Here is a 21,028-nt window from a genome sequence, read left to right as displayed (position 1 = left end):
AGGCTTCTGTCATCAAAGAATTGCAAGGTTTTTCCATCTTAGTATCTGTCAACACTTAAAATGTCTGAAGTATTATGTGATTCCATAACTAATACCTTAATCAGAGTTCAGTCTCAGCTAGAGAAAAAATATAACTTCTTTTAGAAATTCACAAATAGATTGGTCTTACCTTCCATTTAAATTGTGCTCCAATTCTCATTTTTATAATTTCAACTTTTCCTCATCTGAGTATGCTCTTTACAATATCACTTAAGGCAGAAATTTCATATGAACATAGGGTGAATGGCCCAGAGGATATATGCAGTAACACTTCAGCAAAACAACTTGTGAGAAAAGAACTACCACAACTCGAAATGTGCTCTTCAAATCATTTAAAGTGTGTTAAAGTACCTTTGTACTTTACTTGAGGTTAAATACCAAAATGATAAAGGTTTTATTGTACTTTATCTAGAGTATCATCAATCCCCTAAGTATTTTTTCGGTGGTTTAAACCTTTCATCCTCAGACTGGTTCTCCTTGGATTTCACGTAAATGTTCCCTTTTCCTTCAAGCAATTTCTTCTAATTACTCCTTAAGTTAAAGGCAAGATTCACTTTCTACAGCAGTTAATAAATTCCACTTAAGTACCAGAGCACACTTGGGGAAAAGGGATGCAATCTTTTGCAATTCAAGATTTGCATCAAGTGATTTGGGTGTCACTGTTAAAGCGTTGGACCTTGACACTGGTGATGGATTTAAACTTTTGGAAAAACAGCCTGTCATTCCATTCTTTTAGATGAACTTTCTCCCAGAAATGTAGGTAAAATGAGTTTCATGAAGAAAATATCCAGACTAAGTCAATGACTTTTCCTCCATGGGAAAATCATAAGAACTATTTGTCATATGTAATTGTATGACAGTATGTCACATTGAAACACCAATTTTCAAAGAAAGAATAAGCATAAGCAAAGTTGGAAACTCTTGATCACTCCCAACTGGTTTATCTTAGTTAGTCTCCTATGTATCTGTAGGGAATAATGGAACTGAAAAACAAAGTGCTTTTGAATCCAATGCACAACTACTTGTGTCTCTACAGAGCATCTCAGATGACAAGGATGTCCTGCAGAGTGCATTGGCAGAAAGAGTTTTCTATTCTTGTTTTCTGTATTTTCCTGAACACATTGTTTGTGCTTAAAAATAGTAAGAAATTACCATAATTCACTTTCACAATATGTAATATTCTTTCCCAAGATATTTGTAGCACAAAGATTTTTCAATTCCTTCTAGGTTTAGAGGGAAAGGGAAAAGGCTTCTGGATCAAGTGCCCTCAGCAATACAAACAGAGGAACAAACTTGTCATTGGCAATAGGAAATTACTACTTAAAAGCCTTTCTGGAGGCAGACAACTGAGCCTCAAGTGGCAATCCTTAAAATCTGCTGCCTACATAGCTATTCTAATCCACTTAGCCTTTTTTGGAAGGTAGCAACCTGAAGTTGAAATTCTTGTGTGAAAGCCCTAAAAGCAATTTCTCTTAAACTGTCCCCCTACGCAGTAGTATAACTCACTAGCATCACTGTTACACATGTTCATTGATTGTATAGGGATGACTAATTATTTTTGGTCATATAGAAGTAATTGTCTGAGTTTGTAGAGAAACTGATCAACACCTATACAAATGTATACTTTTGATTTGATTCAGGCTTTTGTCCTTAAAATTTTGAAATCATTTAATATTTAGCAGCTCATGAAAATCCATAAGAAATGAGAAAAAAATATAGTATTTAAGAACATTACACTTGTAATGTACTTAAGTACTTACTATGTAAGAACTTCTTACATTTAAGAAGTTTACCATAACAGGCACCTCTGTGACTAATGAGGAGCTTGCACAAGAACCACAGCAGTTCTTAATTACATCATTAAAGTTTCAAGGAAAATAAATTCAGAGAATATTGTTAAAATGGCAAGAACATTAGAAAGAGACATGGAAAAAGACGTCTTTTTTTCATTTCGATTTATAGCCTGTCTGCCCTTGAATTTACACATCCACTGTCGGAATGTGCTACAGAAAAGCCTCAATGGATTTCTAGCGCCAGTGCTTTCCTGCAAGTGGCATGTGGTGAGTTCTTTAATCCAAACTCTAAATTAAACTTGTTTGAATTATGCCATTAATCAATTTACAGTTATCCCTAAGACAAATACTTCAGACAAACTTCTATTAACGTTTCTCTTTTATTCTGAATTAGTTACTTTAAATTGTTTCTGCATCTGTTCATTAATATCCATGCTTTTTTTTTCATTTATATCTGACAAGAGGACAGGTGAGAAGATAACACAGTGCTGCAAGCATTGACGGATCCTCTGATGACAGGACAGATTGGTACTTTTATCCATTTTTATATAGCTACTGTAAATATGCTATTTTCTTCCTCACAAGCTGCAGCATAATGGGAAATTACTGAGCTTCTCAGAATAGTCTTTAAAAAGGTTGTATGAGCTCAGAGTTCATCAGTATGGGTTTAAATTACCTGTAGTAATATAGCCTACATATACACTAATATTATTATACCTATTCGATTTTAGTTGTTTTTGGAACAGGCAGTCTGCTACAAACTGCCAGAACTCCTCCAGTACATTTAAACATCAATTAGAGATTCTCATATGTTCTGTAATTCTCATTTTCAGAAGTTTGTTAGTGTCATCAGCAAACACTAGTAAATATGCTGTCCAAGTTGTAATTTTTTTCTGTTCAGGTCATGCTACAGAGCTAGGAAGATCCAAAAGAAGAAAGTAGAATGGAATTAGGAGATGTGCTGAAATATGAAGTCAGCATTATCAAGTAATGTAAGTCTTTGTCTGTTATCCTGGAGAGAGAGGATTAAAGCTGATAAGTGACTAGTTGAAATACTATTACTAATCCATTTTTAAAACCCCATCAGAGTGGCAAAATCTAAGGATCACAGGCAAATGTCTACACATCTGTTCAGTGAAACATTAACTGATTTGATATATATATTTACAATATGTTATACAGCATTAATTCAGTTGCTGTATACTTGCAAAATAATGCTGTTTGTTCTATATGATATTTTCCCTTAAACTGTATTTCACTGCACACAGCATAAATACTGTTGAAAATACACATATGCTGACTTGTTGGAATCTATTGTACTTTCAAAAGGTATTCTGAGACATCACCTCTGATAGTAACTCTAAATCATTTTGTGCTTATACCAACTTACATAGTTCTGACCTGCATTTAATTCATCACATCTTAACTTTCCAAACACATATACAGTATTTTTTTCTTCAAGTGTTCAACAGCATATCCATCAACATGCCATGGGATCTATGATCCCAAGGAGACCAAACTGGAGAAACATATTTTTAAAGGTGTTTTAAGTTTTCTTCATGATAAAACAACCTGAATTAAACTAAATGAAAGCATTAGCAATTTTAATCAATTTCACCATGAAGAATACCAAGAAGTAATTTTTTTGTTTTCTATTGCTTATGCAGTGCTTGTAGTTTATGACAACTTCTTATGATTTTGCTTTCCCTGAGGTCTCTTGGGTTATTGTATCTGGAATACGATGATACAGCTTTGTTGACTGTAGTACAAAAATGGTATATGAGCCCACTCGGAAAGATTCATTAAGAAAATAAAAATATTTTTTAAAACGTGTTCATCAGATTCCTGAAACACACCATATGCAGTTAAAAAGAAGTATTTACACCTTATGTTTAGTAGGGAGACAGTTATTTCGATTATTAATCCTCAGGAAATTTTACTTCATTTTTTTCAGTTTATGGCTATATTGACCATTTGCAAGGTAAATGTTACACGGAATTTCACTCTGTATAAGGTTACCTGAAAAAGATGTAAAGAATGAACTTTTTTGTAGGTGAAGTTAACTGCACTAAGAAGGAGCTCTGAGACTGCCACCAGCTCTGGCTTCAGCTGTGAAGACTACTCTACATTTTCAGAAATCAGCTACTCATCTGTTCTCATGAACTGGTCCTGAAAACTTTCATTCACATGAAGAGCTGTACTGATTTGTGGTCCTTTGATAAAGACCAGAGTTGGTAGCAGAAACCAGTGATTGGGATAGCACTGTTGTAATAACTCATAAATTAATGAACTACCAGAAAGAGCAGGATACGCTCTTTTCATTATTTATTTTTTAATCTTGTATAGAAATCAGTGAAAATAAGGCAGTTTGGACTTGTAATATTTTTATGTAGATAATTTATACTCTGTACCTGAAATAACTTTGTTTTATTTGCAGAAACTCATCAGTGTTTGGCGTTCTATAATTAACAATCATAACCTAGAATTATTTGTTAGAACTTCTGCTTTGATTTTGTTTTGATTCACCAAAGACTGAAAAATAACATAAATAATTCTCAACTCATTTTTCACATATTATATATGTGAAACTAAATATAATTTCTTCTTGATATCTTATTAAAGGTAAACCTCTTCGTATGAACAGTGAATTCAGAACAACAACAAATAAAAAAAAAGTTCCTGGTCCATCTGTGCCATATTTTCAGAGACAAATTTGATTTTAAATTCATTGGAGAGAGAAATACTCTCTTGAGATAGTCTCAAGTTCATTTGAAATTGGAAGAAGGAAAAAAGAGTCAAACAACATGAATATCTGGACGCACGTTTTGTCAGTGCAATTCAGGTCTTCTGCTAAGGAAAAGTTTTTTGCTAAGTAGTGTTTTACCTGAGCATTTTAAATATGCTTTTTCTCTTGGGATGATTTTGTAGTTCTGGTGAAGCAAATAAAGATTTTATCATTGTTTTGAAGATTAGGATTTAACTTGCCAACTTCCATGTATCTTTTCTATATTTACCTCCATTTCTCCTCTCCTGTTTTTGCTAGAATTCCTGAGGTTCTTGGGGAAGCCTTCATATTTTATTAAAAGGAAAAGAATCAAAATAAATAAATTCATACAACTAATTTCATGTATGAAGCTGATTTCAGAGAGAGTAATGGAATGGCTGCTTAATAAGGCATGTCATAGTCAGGTATTAAAATTTCTACTGTTCTTGCACCACAATTCTGTCTTTTAATTAAGAATGGTGAAGACATTTTTCCAAGACTTTTCAGGAAACATTCCATAGCCTGAAACCTCCAGGCATATATATGAAAGCCTGATAAGATGTTAAAGTTCCTCATTTAACTTCCAAAGAGAAAAGCTCTACATTGAAATCCTCATTTAGTGTTTAAGATCCATCTACTGAGCAATATCGTTAATTGATATTTCCTGTTCCTGGATCATCTGGCCTCTTTCAGCTAAATTACTCAGTGTTAAACTTTGCCTTTATTTAGGGCCACAGGATGACTCAGATTGGAAGGGACCTTTGCAAATCATCCTCTAGGCACAGTAATTTACAGCTTATACTGGTATCTCCAGATACATGTAATATTCCATACTATGGCCATTCTGCCTTTCTAACCTGGAATCTTGAAATAATTTTCTTGTTATATATGTGTGCACAGTTATATTTTAAAAAGGAATCAGAATGAAAATTCATTTAAAAAGCAGAATTACTGGCACTAAAATGTTACAAATCATGTCCTGAAATATGTTGGAATTAATTATATTGCTATTTGACTTTTAAGAGTGTTTATTGTTATTATTTTTCTGTCATGATACTCTGTTCTATGGGATGAAAAAGTAGGTGCAGCTGCTAGTGTACCGCAAAATTCAAAGGATTTTGCTCTAGTCTCAGGATTGTTTTGTGAACTGAAATGCCATTATACCTGGCAAGATAAACCAGTTCCATTGCCAAGCTGCTGGTACATTTTACTGCATTAGTAAATAGGAGAAAAGAAATATACATGGGGACACTACGTTTTTGTACATAAACAGAAAACGGTCAGCGTGGCTAGCATATAATAGCTATGATTTGTTTTTACACAGGAAGCCCTTGATTTCATAATTGTTATTTTATTGGGGGAGAGGAAAAATCCTGAAGTTTTTGCAAAGCCTGACACATACGTTATCCCAGTCTTTTCTTAAAAAGTGAAAATCAGTTCTGCAGCATTCATATTCTTAAGCAAGTGTCAATACATGGGATATTAATTTTTCCCACTGAGAACTATCTGTGCAGGAGACTCATTTGTAATACCTGACAGTGAAAAAGTAGCTCTTGAATGCATGTCATCATTTACCTGCAACGTATTCCTGTCCCTGTAAGACAGACTGATGCTCTATATGACAGTTTTCCAAATAAATCTGATTCCATTCTGTCTTGTAATCGTTGTATTTCTCTGTGTTGTCTATTAAGACTTGCCAAAAAAAAATCAATTATTTTCAGCAGAGACCATGCTGTGTTCTGATTAGAAAGGAAATAGTAGAGGAATTAATGGTTTTGAGGCAATAAAACCAAAACCCTTCTCATGCTCTATTGCATTAATCAAATCTTACTTTTCAAGACATAATTCAGATAATTAATCTGTTGTTACTGGTTGCATTCATTATAACCACTGTTGTATCGTTTATATTAAAAAACAAATATGTTTTTAACAAATGATGGTATTTCAAAACTTGGCTAGTGACAGCTAGTTCCATTAGTGACAGCAAATAATTGGATAGTGATGAAGTATAGTAAAGACTTGGGTGAAAGAACCCCTCTTCACAGACTAGACAGCACTCAACTTCTGAATCACCGCAGTCCTTCAATGCCCATAATTTGTATTCTCCACACAGTTTCCAATCAGCATGAGTTTTATACAATACTTTTAGCTCATCTATCTCAGTAAACTGTGACTATCTCCATAGCTAACCAGTAGCAACAAGAGCATACTGAAGCAGAAGTACTGCGAGATTTGTGATAAATGTTTTGGATTTGCAGGAAATCAGAATGATAATTTTCTAGTGACTTCAGCAAGTAAGGGCCTGTGGCCCTTTATGTTAAATCTTTACATTAAAATTGCATTTTTTTTTTAAAATAAATTCTCACTCATTTCTTGGAAAGCAGAAGTTCTGATGAAAAGAGAAGCACTTATGAATACTTTTAGAGGATATAGTTTAAAGATAGACACATAAATGTGGGAATGATTCTTACTCTGTAAAGGACACAGGGAGGAACACAAACAGAAGTACCAGAGATTCCTGGAAGAAAAAGCAGCCAAACAAGTATGAGTTCAGGAGGACTTGCATGCTCATAAATAATCATCGAGCCAAGAGATGAGGGCAGTCTGGGAGTCAAGTCCTCTGCTTTATTTGGAGAGATTACGTGGAAAAAGCTTTCCTACAGACTTTCTGTGGATTTACAGTATAACTAGGTGTGTGGAGAGAAAAGTATCATATAACTATTTATAGTAAATTGAGCAGATTAATTAAGAAAGAATCTGAGCAATATAGAAATTAATTTGGACTGTAGAAAAAGGATTTTATCCTGAATCCTCCACACTGCTACAGTCACCTGCTGGAACACAGAAGGTACATTTGTTGGCCCTCTTTTTCAGTATGAATTAAACCCTGACTTTCCAGAAGAAATAAGAAAAGAAAAAATATTTGAAATATTTTGACTTTTTGGTAAGCTACTCTGATTATAAATATCTGAGCATTTTCCTTATCCTTCCAGACACCAGCAACCAAAAGGAGGAGTAGAACCTTGAGTTCCAACCAAGGAAATAACAGAAACCATCTGAGAAGATTCATCCACACAACATGTCTAATAGCCTTCCTGAGGATACTTGCATCTCAAATAATTTCCCATGTAAAAAACCAACAGGTCTGCCTTTCTGAACCAACAGATAAGAATACAAATACAGATTTTGCATCAGCAGTCTTCCCTTTTCTTTTTTCTTTTTTTTTTTTTTCTTATGGCTTGAGGTCATATGATCAGGAGCAAGGCCATATGGCCTGGAGCAACATAAAATATGGCACCCAGAATTACTTATTTAGACGTGGATTCTAATTCCCTATGCTCTGCAATACATTATGCTATTTCAGTATTTCAATTCACTCTTTCCTTTATGAACATGGTCAAACAAAGCACAATGGTGGCACAAATACTGGGTTAAGGGGTTGTGGCCTACTTTCAACTCCTTATTGCTTCACCTCCCCTCGGATGGCCACTGCCATACTGCAGCACATGCACAGTCTTTCCCTGTTCCAGTTCTGTCAAACGATCTGAATTTAAAAAAACAAACAAACAAAAAACCACAGATGGAACAAGAGTGAAGCAGATGCATAGTTAAGTTGTCAGATCCAAAGGATGATGAATTCCACCTTATGAAGGCAGAGGGTACAAAGGAGACAACAACAAGACACTCAAGGCTGTGATCTAGTGAGCTGCTCAGCTGCAGTCAGAAGAGCATCTCTGGTCTCATCCTCAGATGTGCACTTGTGTGGTTTTGCCAAGAGATCTCCAGTCCCTTGTGAGAATTTTAAAGTTTGCACTATAATAAACCTTACAACGGTCTAAACTACTTCCACACTAAATCTAGATCCATGCTACCAGTCTGTTTTGTTTCAGGCTTTTTTTTTTTTTTTTTTGGTAATTATATTCTTAAACATATAAACTGGGATTATTTGCAGAATAACGGATCAATCAATAGGGTGAACTACATCTGCAATACTAAAATTACTAAATCTATTACAATTTATAGCCACTGAGACTTTGTTCCACTGTATGAACAATTTTTGGCAAATTACTGATGATCATACAAAGAGAACAGATAAAAGTTTCATTTATAAAGCCAAAGAAGAAATATGTCTCATCTACTTTTCTAGACATTAGGAAAGCTTTCCAAACAGAAATGATGACTAAAATTATTTCCTGTGTTCCATGCCTACTTTCCCCTGTGTATTAATTACTCTTCCATGCTTATCTGATACCAGTCTGCTTTTAAATCACTAATTAAAATATGAAATGTGGAAGGCTATTTTTAAGCACAGAATTCTATTGTTTCACCCAGCTGAATTATTCCTTCCATACTCAAAGAGGAGTTACCACACATTTCTGATCGCAGGGTCCAAAAATGAACAGATACGGAGCAGACAGCACTAGCTTTCAGATCGCCTTTCAAAACAAAGCTTTTTCCTTGTTGGCAGTTTCCATCTCAACGGTTAACCAAAATCACTATCCTCTGGGAACTATCCTGATCTAATTTGTAATGCTGGAGCATGACCACAAATACAGCCACGCTAATCTCATCCGCATTCAAAACACAGGGAAAAGACTGTTTCGGACAGAAAGATTCCTTCCTTTTCTTGTCCCTGTACAATTCTCCTCTATCTCTGCTCTGCTTAACTGATTATTCTGGATGTTCATTTTCTTGTTTGAAAAAGCATCCATCAAAAATGCATTTACAAAATACTCTTCTTCCACAGGATCTTTCAAATCACATTCTGTCAGATGCTTGCCCCAAATGAAGTGTTGGCACTTGGTAAATCGTAGTAAGGATGACTCTACAGGGTCTTTCATTAGTATTTTTGCAAGATTACATGAACACATTGCAAGCAGGAGATTATAAAATACATTAAGTAAATGAAGTCTGAAAAGTGTACTAACAGTATATCAGATCAATTTGAATCAACAGATTTTCAAGAAATATCACCAATTCCCTGCTGTTTAACAGACTCAGTATTCACAATGGGAAATCTGCATGGTCAAACAGTCCATCAGACAGCAGATATTATTCTGACTAAAATCCATCTAAATTATCTACATAATATTTTGTGTGCATAGAATAAAAAAACCTTACATCCCTAACTATAACTTTGAGAAGTGAAAGTTATGCAATCGATACTAGCATTGAACAAGGGGGCACTTTTGCAATATACCTCCAGGCTGTTAGAAATCATGAGGGTACCTAATTACCTGTTTTTGTAAAAAGCTATGACCCGTTGTGGACTCATTTTGGTAATACACTGAAGTATTTCAGCCAAATAAAAAGATTTTTGTTCCCTCTCTAAATTTTGACGTCATAAGAATATTTATAATAACAAATGAACCCACACCAAACTAGGCTCAATTATATCCATCCCAGAAAGAAAATTGAGAATATTAAGAAGAAAGTCATTGGTATGAAGTTTATTTTGAGACTGGAGCTTTCTCTTGTGTGAAACTGTGTAAACAAGGAGGAATTCACCATTTGTCAGATTCATTCTGGGCAAGGTCAATAACAGCCTCTCCTGGTAAATCTCACAAAGTGCAAAATCAAGATTTCCACCATAGCAGCTGATACTAGTGAAATATGTACACCTCTATGAGGTCTCAGTTATCACACTCACATTAGTAGATGTTCCAACCTGAATAGATGTTCCAACCTGAATAGATGTTCCAACCTTTTGTTACATGTTACAGCTTTGCACAATACTGGAGCTACAACCTGTATACTTTTTTTGTACAAGAGTGAAGACTATAAAGAATAAAGCCAAAGATACTAAGAGCAAGGTTACTGAACATGCATACATGCAAGCACGTCTGATCTGCATATACACTGGTAATTTGTGTCTTCAGTCTTCAGAAATTAAGTGCAATGAGCAACAGCAGTTGTCGAAAGGGATACTGTTGATTTATATTCACTGTGCAAAGGTGACCATATTGGAGGCATAAGTGAAGTATTCTCATATACAAATTCACATAGGGCCTTCTTGACCTTCCCAGACACTTGCTGATTATACTGATTTCACTTTAAATGAAGAGGTTGGAAGGGAAGCATTGCCAGTAATCTTTTCCTCTCCCTTCTCAATTAAAAAAAGAACAGAAAAACAGAAGTATTTTATGAAGTTATCAATAATTTTTAATGCCTAAAAATTAACCTCTTTAGCTACCTCTTACAAATAAAAATAATCATTTTTAAATATTAGTATTGCAGTAATTCTTAGAGAGCTAAATCATCCTTGGGCAGTTACAACAGGCATGCAATATGCCTATATTGCAATTCTCAACCAAGATTTAAAAATATTTAAATACAAATTCAAATTGTAAATGCATAAGTAAAATCTAAATTAAAATAACTTACCCTTCCCACACCCCTGCCACACACACATTCCTACTAGCCTGGGACTCATTATATAGTTGTAAAAAAAAAAAAGTTATTTAGAAATAGCATGGTGATGTGTGCACATAGTGGGCAAAGGAGAGAGAACACAAGAGAAGAGGTTATCATGCCTTTTTCCATGCGTCCCTGGCTATTTCCCATTACCCTTCCTTCTTTCTTTTAATTGCCTCTTCCTGCCAATGATTTTGCTTGGAGTTATTTGACAGTGTTGGTTATATAGGGTATTATTTCTGCAAGTAATGTTCATGAGAAATGGAGGATTATCCTAGATTTGGGTATACCTATATAAATAGACAAACAAGCATAACTTATGAATGTGGGTGATATTCTGGCCACAAAGATTTGCTGTGGACTAAATGAAGTCTGACTGACCAAGATTTCATGGATTTCAGAGGACTTCATCAGGGATAAATCTATCAGAATTAGGACTTGAACACAAAGTAATTTAATTCCTTTCTGGTGCCTTTACTACCAAACAATCCAAGCTCTGTACAAAATACTTTCATAGAAGCAAAAACATCTGCATTTAGTACAACAATGAACTTTTAATACCAAATGTAGTATAATATCCTAGCTTTCATGTTTTGCTTCTCAGCTTATTCACAGTAATTCTGTTAACATTCAACACATGACTTATCTCTGAGCTCTGCACATTCATTACTGTTGATGTTAAAATGTATATCTCTCTAAATTAATTATAGGAATGTGTCTCAAGGTAGTTTTGCAAAAAAAAAGAGAACATTGTTTCACACAGTTTTGGAAATTATGCTGTACTAGGACTTATCTTGCATTCATTATCTGAACTCAGAATGAAGGAGATCACATCCAAGATTTCATTACAGACTTTTCCTGTCTTTGTGTGCAGGTGGTAGCATTTGATTACTGCAACTTCTAAAATGTTACTTTCTTGTTATTTCATGAATGAATTCCACAAATATTTTCACCTCTCTTCCTTTTATATCTTTTCTCTATAAACTTCCCATTTAAATAAAAATGCTCTTAAAATCAGTGCTGTTTGGGAATACAAACTCTTACTGATTATAAGAGAACAGCATATATCCACCAACGCATTCAGGAGTTTCACTTCAAATCCATTAATTTTAATAGAGTATTTTCTTTTCGACTTTTCTTGCTAAGTGTGTACAACTACTTCTACAATGAAATGGTGTGTATTTTTTTTTAATGAAAATCTATTTTTTTCTACTGGTTCAGGAATATTTTCTGCTTTAAAAGACTTACATTTTAAGAAAAAAAGATTTACAGTAATATATCTACTATAATGTCAGTTCAAGTTAGAAAGCACCTTTCCTTGCAATAAGATATTATAAAATCACATGGACTACGTATTAGAGCTCCAGTAAGTCAAGTCATAAACATGAAATAGCAAATGCAAGGCAGTTTTATTTGGACACATACAGATACCCCAAAATATTTCATGGAGACAGAAATGTATAGTATCGTCTGGGCATAAGATAGCACAAGCTCTTATCCTGTCACTCCACTGCACTTGCTTCAAACTATATAGTCAAGTTTCCAAAGGCAAGCTCCTGTCAGGTCAGAAAAAAACATTTTTTTTAGTCCATCCCACTCATCTCCCCATACCACATTGTTTTACTTCAGGTCATACTGAACTGTATCAAAGTACAGGCTGTCATACATATTTGCAATATGCTGTAGCACATCATTAGTGGATACAGACATTCAGACTAAGGACAAGTTTGTGTATATATGTATGTACACAGAAAGATAACTGGATGTGATCTTTGCTGTTCACCCAGCTACAGTTTGGTTACACAGAGATCACTCCAGGGATATATAAATATAATAGAAAAGATTCATACACCATCTCAACTTCCCTTTTACCTGTCTGACACTGTCAACTTGCACAAAACCGAGCTGCACAGAAATATTATTGTATGTGTATCTATCTTTGCAAATTTCATTTTAATAATACAGACAAGCACAGGGATTTCAACTTTTTAGAGTCTTATTCTTTTCTACTTGTTGTCATGGATACTACATCTTCTCCTTTTTCCCTTTTCTCTCCTTCATCATATTTGACTTTTGCATGCTGGTGTCCATGGTGACATCCTGCTATCAGCACACACTGCATGTCTCAACTTCCACATTTTTACAATGGGCTCAGGTATTTAAAGGAGTTTCCCCTATGTGACATTATTGCATCTTAATCTCTCTTTACTAGGAGGAAAAAAAAAAGAACAATAAAAAAACAAACAAAAAAACCGGTTTGTGTACTCATGCAATATTTTCAGTTTTATTCACTTCAATAAACTCATGAGTTGCAACATCTTATTTTCAGGATGGCCTCTGGGGACAGCTGCCATACATTCAATCCATCACACAGGCAAAGGAGGATGCAGAGCAATCAGGCAAGTGTTTATGCATCAAAATATAATTGGCTAAATTTTCAGAGATGCTGAGCTTCAAAAGTAGATAGTGTGAGCAATCAAGCAGAGATAGATATTTCAGAATCTGAGAAAAGTAAGCCAGGGCATTTCAGAAATGTGTATTTCCTCCTGAAGTAACACACACACAAAAAAAGATAGGAAATAAAAAAAAAAAAGAAAGAAGGAAAAAAAGGAAAAAAGGAAAAAATGAATTAAACAGTGATGCACAGGATTTCATTATTTGATTATTCTCCATTTATTAGACCCTCTCTTCAAAGGACTCAGCATGCACACTATGGGGATGGACAACCTACCACTTAGAACATGCTTGAAGATCCTTCTTGAACTTCTATTGCTATGAATGCTCATCTTGTTTTAATGAGTTGGAGTTTAAAGGATCTGTACAGAGTTATATTGGTCTTTGCTTAGTATAAGGACTAGAAAATTTTGTCTTGTGGGAAGAAGAAAATATTTTCTGTCATACTTCTGAGCAGTGTATCAATGGTAATAAACTACTGATCACAGTGAGTCAGTGGCAAAGCTTCCAATAGCTTTATTAAGGCCAGGATCCCAAACAGCACTGCAGATTTCCAGTGTGTGAGACGTAACCTGAGCAGAAAGTAGGTACAAGCTTAGGCTTACCATAGCCCCACTGAAACTGAAAAACAGAGCAGAAGTGAATCATTGTACTGGATTTTGCCAGCTGGTTGCTTTCTAACACTCCCCTGAATATTTGTGATAGGGATCCTGGCAAATTGTTGTAGTCAACACAGTAAGAAATCATTCAGATCTTTATCTTGATGTGATAAAGTAACTCAAATAAAAGAGGCTTATATGAAATCATATTTGTCAGAGCACAAGTGTAGGATTTCTTAAGTGTATGGTATTCACAGGGAGCTTTCCCAAGCACTATGAATTGCAGAAATTCAGCCATGGGTACTGTGAATCACTGACTTGGTAGTTCATCCCTGAGATGCAATTCAGAAACATCTCCCTAATTTCCTTCACTTGTTTTTCCAGCTCCCCAGGAGAGGACTATTCTAACTTGCCTGCTCAGTATACTGAGATCCGAAAACTGGCTGCTAATTACCATGTGTTTCAGTTCTCAACTAAACGGATGATCTGGGAAATCAAGCCATGGTCTCATATGCACAATACGATCAATAAGCTACTGTCTAGACTGCTGAGACACAATGCTAGTGTTTGCTGTTATATAGTGCATATGCACTCTGAATTGCTCCAAAATTCTGATGATCATGTACAGTGAAGGTATACAAACTATTTGGTCAAATATACCCCTATTCTGAAAAAAAAACAAAAGAAAAAAAACCTCACAACAATAGCAACAGCAACAATCAAACCATGAATGCAGTCTTAGTAGCAACAGATAACTGATTCCAGTATAGCTTCTAGCTAATGGGAAAAAAAAAGGGTGTGAATATTTCAAAGTAAGTTTTACAGGTTATCTTTTCCTGATTTTTAAAAAGGTGGGGAGGAGCACACGTAAATTATGGCTAGTTCGTTATCTAATATTCAAAAAGCCTTTTAAAAGTAATAAATGGACAATAAAAAAGCTATACAGACTACAGGGAAAACATAATGGGAATCTATACAGGAAGAATTCCTTTTTTCATATGGAATAGTACAGCTCTATTGAATGCAATGAACTTGAGAAAATTCACACCAATTAGCAGTGTAGCATGTGTTCCCTCAATAACTAATAATGAAAAATTGAGACTATAAAAAATTTTCATCATATTCATATTTAGGTTTCTGTAGTTATAGAACAGCCTTTACATATACATATGAAATCAGTAGTTGTGGGACGACATTTGGGAGAAATCAGTAACCAAAATAAATGTAAATCTTGAAGTATTCATTTGATTTTGCAGCAGACAAAAACCAAGAAGAAAAAAAGAACGCTTACAAAACAATACAAAGTAGTTCCCACATTGCAGAGGGGAGTTAGTCTTAGAGCAGATCAGATTTAACTGCGTTAAAAATTAAATGCTATTACTGGCAAGCTCCATTTGCAAAGGATTTTACAATTATGGACCAAAAAGGCAGGTTAATCCATCTTAAGATTTATCATTTGTGATACTATCTTGATTTTTCAGGCATTTTCTGACATATCTCAATTCTATCATGATGATTTCAAATTAAAATCCTTTATTTGCGATCTCTGTATCTACTCTAATGCTTAAACCTTAACCCTTTCTAACACTAAGGTCATTATCTGATCCTTCCAGTATATCCTCTCTGAAACATTAAAGCTCTTATCTAGGGATCTATCACAGGGTCACACAGCTGTCTAAAAATGTGATAGCCATGACTGAAAAAAAAAAATAACCCTTTGCTGTCTTCATCACTTGTGATGCTTACATGTTATCCATCAATTATTTTTGGCAGTGGAGTACTGGTTTTGGTGTGCATCTCTTCTAAGTGAGATTCACACCAGCACTGTCAAAAAGAGCAAAACTGCAAGCAAGTCATTATTCCATGCTTCTATATGCCTGAATACTTGCTCTTCATTAGTTTAAATTTTGGGCATACACATGACACTCAGGAAATGTGTAACAGCAACTTGTCTTGTTCAGCTAAATAAAGCTACCAGCATATTACAAACTGCTTTCTTTTTGAAGTTCTCTATATCAAATCATTACAGGTGGCCCAAGATCTGCCTGGGGAGGATTTTTTATTTGCTTCTGGTTATAACCTGACAGTTTGAAGAGACAATCAGTTCTAAGTAACATTTGTCCATTAGGGCTCCAGAATGATGTAGGAAATAAATTTGCCTATTTACTTCCTTACACGTTTCTTCCTTTTAAAGAATAACTCAAAAGAAGATTTGCCAAAGCTCTAGGCACCCTAATATACCATTAATAATTCAATTAAATCATAGTAGCATTAAAATAATAAATTCAAAAAGCATTCAGCCAGACGGCTGGCTCTCAGCAACTGGATACACTTCTGTGACACAGTAGATCCAGATAATTTGTGGATCACATTTTGGCACATACATCTTGATACATCCTGGGAAGGAATGCACTTGAGGTTGTGCATTTCCAATTAGCCTGCTAAAATATCTTCGGTAACAAACTCAGGTTTCAGCTAATGAACTTTTTAAAAGAGAAATTGCTAACTTTACAAGTCTTTATTTTTAATTCATAAAAAATATTTTTCCCAGCAGAAATATCATACGGTTATAACTCACAAGATCCACTTTTCTGTGTCTTGATATTTCAATTTTCTGCAGCAGGTTTAGCTCCCATGCACGTAATCATCACAAACCACTATAATCACAGACTCCTTATGAGCCCTGACAGATAGGTACCATGGGAGATATAACCTAACCTAAGACCATAATAGACATGAGAATGAAAAAACAATTACTGAACTACAGCTTCAGAAAGCACTTAAGTACCTGCAAAGCAAAATATTTTGGGCTTAGATATCTGATAGATATTTCTTCCTCTGGAAAGAATACCTGGCAGCAGTATTTTGAAGACATGTAGAGCAAACCATTGAAGAAACAGTAACTTTTGCAGAGCTGAGAAAGACAGATACCTTTTTTTCCTGAAAACTTCGTTTAGCTGTATTTTCTACCTGTATTTTTTCTTGTGAACAAGAACTCTTTCTATGTTTTGTTGTTTTTTTTATTGTTCGTTTGTTTGTTTTTCCTCCTGTTTCCTTTTGGAAGCCTATTAACTAAAACTAAACTCCTTCTATGCTCTGGAAAGCTGATGATTACTGATAGAAACTTACTTGGAAATATTTCCAGTTGAATATTACAGTGTTCTACTCCCTGTGGAGAAAGTAAGCTGCTATTTAACAGAAAACTTGCTTAAGTTTGTAAACTTAAATGAAGGACAGCAGAGCATAAAGGACTGCAGTCAATTCAGGATAATATACTGTCTTTTTTTTTTTTTTAAAGGAGGAGAAAAATCCTAAACATTGATACAGACTTCTCATAAGGGCTCTTAAGGTAAACTTACGAATTGTAAATTTGTGTACTAGAAATACTAGTTTAGAGGCAGTTTAGAGTTGTCTTGTATCATCTGCAGCCTCAAAGCTTGCTTCCCATTGTCCTGTTGAATGTTTGCCTGGTGTAGAAGATACTTATATGGAGGCAGAGCGGAAGTTGATTCATATATTTAACGTAGAATTGCTTTTAGATAGTATTAAAACCTTTTGAAAGCATTAATTATGCAATAGCACTGTAATAAATAAGACAGCTTTCAGGCTCATATCTCTGATTTCTTTGTGCATAAATCCCTATTGATAATGCAATAACTACAGCTACCTAATTAGACCTTGTTTTGGAAGCGCTGTGTACTGCTGCCACAGCTCTTAGCACTTCCAAATGAAGCCAGAGGATACTGCAGCACTCAGCAATTCAGACTGTCTTCTTCAACAGCACTCGTGGCTACAGTGGTGTGCAGCAGTGTTTTAGAGTTTACCGTTTTCAGTCCTGGTTTGGTGTAAGAAATCTGGTATTTCCATGCCCAACGGCCTTCTTGTTGGTGAAAGGTCACTGTGGGATGTGCTTGTATTTATTCTTTCCTATGTTTTTTCTACTTTACTTTTAAAACATAAAACCTTGTTTTCCAAATTGCAAAGCTGAGAAAATACATTTATAGGATATTTTAAATGGTAAGCCTGAACAGCACATGCACTTGGAGAACTAGCTAGTCAAATTTTTGAAGGAATATTTAATTTGTTATGACCATAGCAAACGGGAACATTTTTACGTTATTTAGTGAGGATGAGAGCAACACTTGCAGGACTTGCCAGGGAAGAAGTAAGAAGCAAGCTTTTTCCCATAGTACCATCCTATCTCAATTTCTCAAGAAGTGTCCAGCTCACTGCAGATTTCTTCCTACACAAAATTTCAAGTTTAGATCTGAATGTAGATATTCCAAAAGTCAAGAATCACTATCAGGTTATGCACAGACACCATCTTGTATTTCTTAGACCATTTCAAGAGAGTGGTGTGCTGCTGCTTAGCTGCCCATCAGTGTTAAAATGACATGTCTGAAAGAATTCATAAACAGGAGCCTTTCCTACTTAGCTACTTCCTGAACAGGGAAAGACCTGTTTTCTTCCATTTAAAAGAAACTTATGTTTCTAAAGGTTTTCTTATGCGCGTGGCATAGCAATTCTGTTGATATGCGCATGTCCTTTTCTGAAGCCTACCTATCTCAAATCATCTGAATCCTGACAAACTCATCCTTCCTTACCTTTCACTCTCCTTTACCTAGTCCTCTTGGGCTATCCTACTATTAAGGGCTTCTGCAAGCTGAATACTAGCAGACTGGCCCTGTAATGGTGATTTTACATACAGACTACTCTGAGCATGAGACGGCTGCTCCTGATGGTGCCTCTCAGAACTGTCTTCTTCCTTTTATGCTTGTACGCTTTATGTTTGTATGCATTGACCATAACAATGCTATTGGCAATCACAAAGTAATAAAAACATTTTCTACCAACAGTTATTAATCCATTGAAAAATGATGTCAAACATGAAAGCAGTCTACGAAAACCACATACTTTTCAAGCTCAACTATTGTGCTAATGTATGTATCTGTTGCATATTTTGGTTCTATTCTCCTTATTCCCATGGGCAGCTGAGCCACTCAAGGAAATAAACTGCAATCCAAAAAGAAGACATGAGAAATCTACCTACTAGCAATGCCTCATTAGTATTTATTCATTGATTTTCTTTGCTTTAAAGAACATAAGCCAGAATGTAATACAGACTTTTTTATTAGTATTTAAATTCCACTTTACTCTAATTGGTATATTGCTTCTTGCATTCCATCACTGATTTCAGTTGGCTTGCCAGCAAAACAATCCTTTATTTAATGGAGCTTGTTCCAGATATGACCTTGGACATGTAAAACAAAGATTTATGTTGTGAGGAAATTTTCTTCCAAAATTGATGGTGAAAGGAAAAGGTACCTCAGGGAGCCTGAATATAAAGTACAAAGTAAAATTCAGCTCCAGGACTGACCCTACAGTGGAACTGAAAATAAAAATCATTTTAATGACTGTCAATGAACTGAAAATATTAGAGCAGATAACTAATCTAAATGATCTTATTTATATATTGGTGAATTGCATGACTACTTACTAGGCAATAGGTAGCAATTGTAGAAAAAGGATCAAATATTTCTTAGCATATTAAATAAATGTTTAATGTGTTCAAATTAAATGAGTAGCCACATATATCTCAGTCAAACAAACTTATCTGTCAAAAGTTCAGAAATCTCTAAGTAACTTTTTAATTTAAAACAATGGCAAGTAACTAGGATTTAGGAGTGAACATTTTCTTTCCAAGTTTCTGATTGAAAGATGAATGTTTGAAGCAATTGGCTTTTAATTGGCCTTACATTTACTTTTCCATTTTTTATTTTTCTTGGCAAAAAAATGTCAGTTAAAAGAAAATGTTTCTAAAAATGATTTTTAAATCTAAGTTTAACAATATTTAATCTTAAGATAATTAATTTACACCATCTTCTACATGAATAGACTTCCTCATGAAGTCCATATTGAATCTCAAGAATTTTAATATTGAGTATTTTGCTTATACTTTTCTTTCAGCTGTGATTATTTGTTTTAAATTTAACTTTAATTTGTGAATAATTTAGGCTGTATCCCAATCTTCAGCAAATAACCAGCAGCTGAAACACTGGCCTCAATCTATTGAACATTAAGTGCTGATAACTTTTGAAAATTAGGTGATTTGTAAAACCTTTATCTAAATATTCTGTTTTAGTATGTGATAACTTAATAGTTATGAAATGTGAAAGGCATGATGGAGTGCCCATAAGCACTGTTTCTTTGGAAAGTATGGAAATAATTTTGAGTGGTAGCAGGGGAAGACACTTTGTTGTTTGCCTCCCCTTTGCTAAAACTTAGTTTTACCTAACATACATCTACACATAAAGGTTTTGTGAATACTCTTTAATCTACTCCTGTTGCTGCCCTATAAATACCTGTTTCACTGGTGGTTTAAATTTAGGGAAAAACTGTACACATCAGGTGGCTTGGAGCGCTGACACTGTTCTAGCTAGTGAGGCTGTGAAAAGCAGCAGGATGATGACATCTCCCACTGCTACCGCCAGAAGAGCAAGATACCTCTCTGGTGGCTTCTTTATGTCATTTAAGACAATCCAATCTAATTTTTTTTTTTTTTTTTAAACTTGCCCTTCTCCCGCGTCCTTTACGTAGGTGCAGTTTGAAGGTTGTTGCATTGTTTCAGTCTGGCATGGCATAGACTTATCCTACTCCTAGTGAAGGCAGAGAATGTTTATTCTAATTAACAGCTAAGAAATAGAGGCTCTAAGAAGCAGTTTTTTTTCTCTACCTCTTGTTCCAGAAGAGGGGTACAAAGTGCTGGCTCATACCCATAGTAAGCCTTCCCCAAGCATACAAACTACATTTCTACCACAGTCTGTGGAAATGTGAAAAAACAAACAAACCATTATTGAATCTCCATCCTTTCACACAGAACAGGAGGTTGGCCAAGGGATTTTTTTTTCTACTGTCTGGTGAAGTAAGAAATTTTATATAGAGAGATATATATAAAAGTAAGTCTT

At 34.9% G+C, this 21,028-nt stretch overlaps 1 long non-coding RNA gene across 1 annotated transcript; it reads left to right on the top strand.

Annotated features, from left to right (window-relative positions):
• On the top strand, positions 2,016–4,283 carry LOC110397226. Its single transcript, XR_002437640.1, has 4 exons — positions 2,016–2,099; positions 2,295–2,360; positions 2,734–2,824; positions 3,886–4,283. It is a non-coding gene; the product is annotated as an uncharacterized LOC110397226 (long non-coding RNA).

The sequence above is a fragment of the Numida meleagris genome, chromosome 3 (genome assembly GCF_002078875.1).
Source record: "Numida meleagris isolate 19003 breed g44 Domestic line chromosome 3, NumMel1.0, whole genome shotgun sequence".
NCBI classification, from domain to species: Eukaryota; Metazoa; Chordata; class Aves; order Galliformes; family Numididae; genus Numida; species Numida meleagris.
This window is presented reverse-complemented; position numbering and strand designations above follow the sequence as displayed.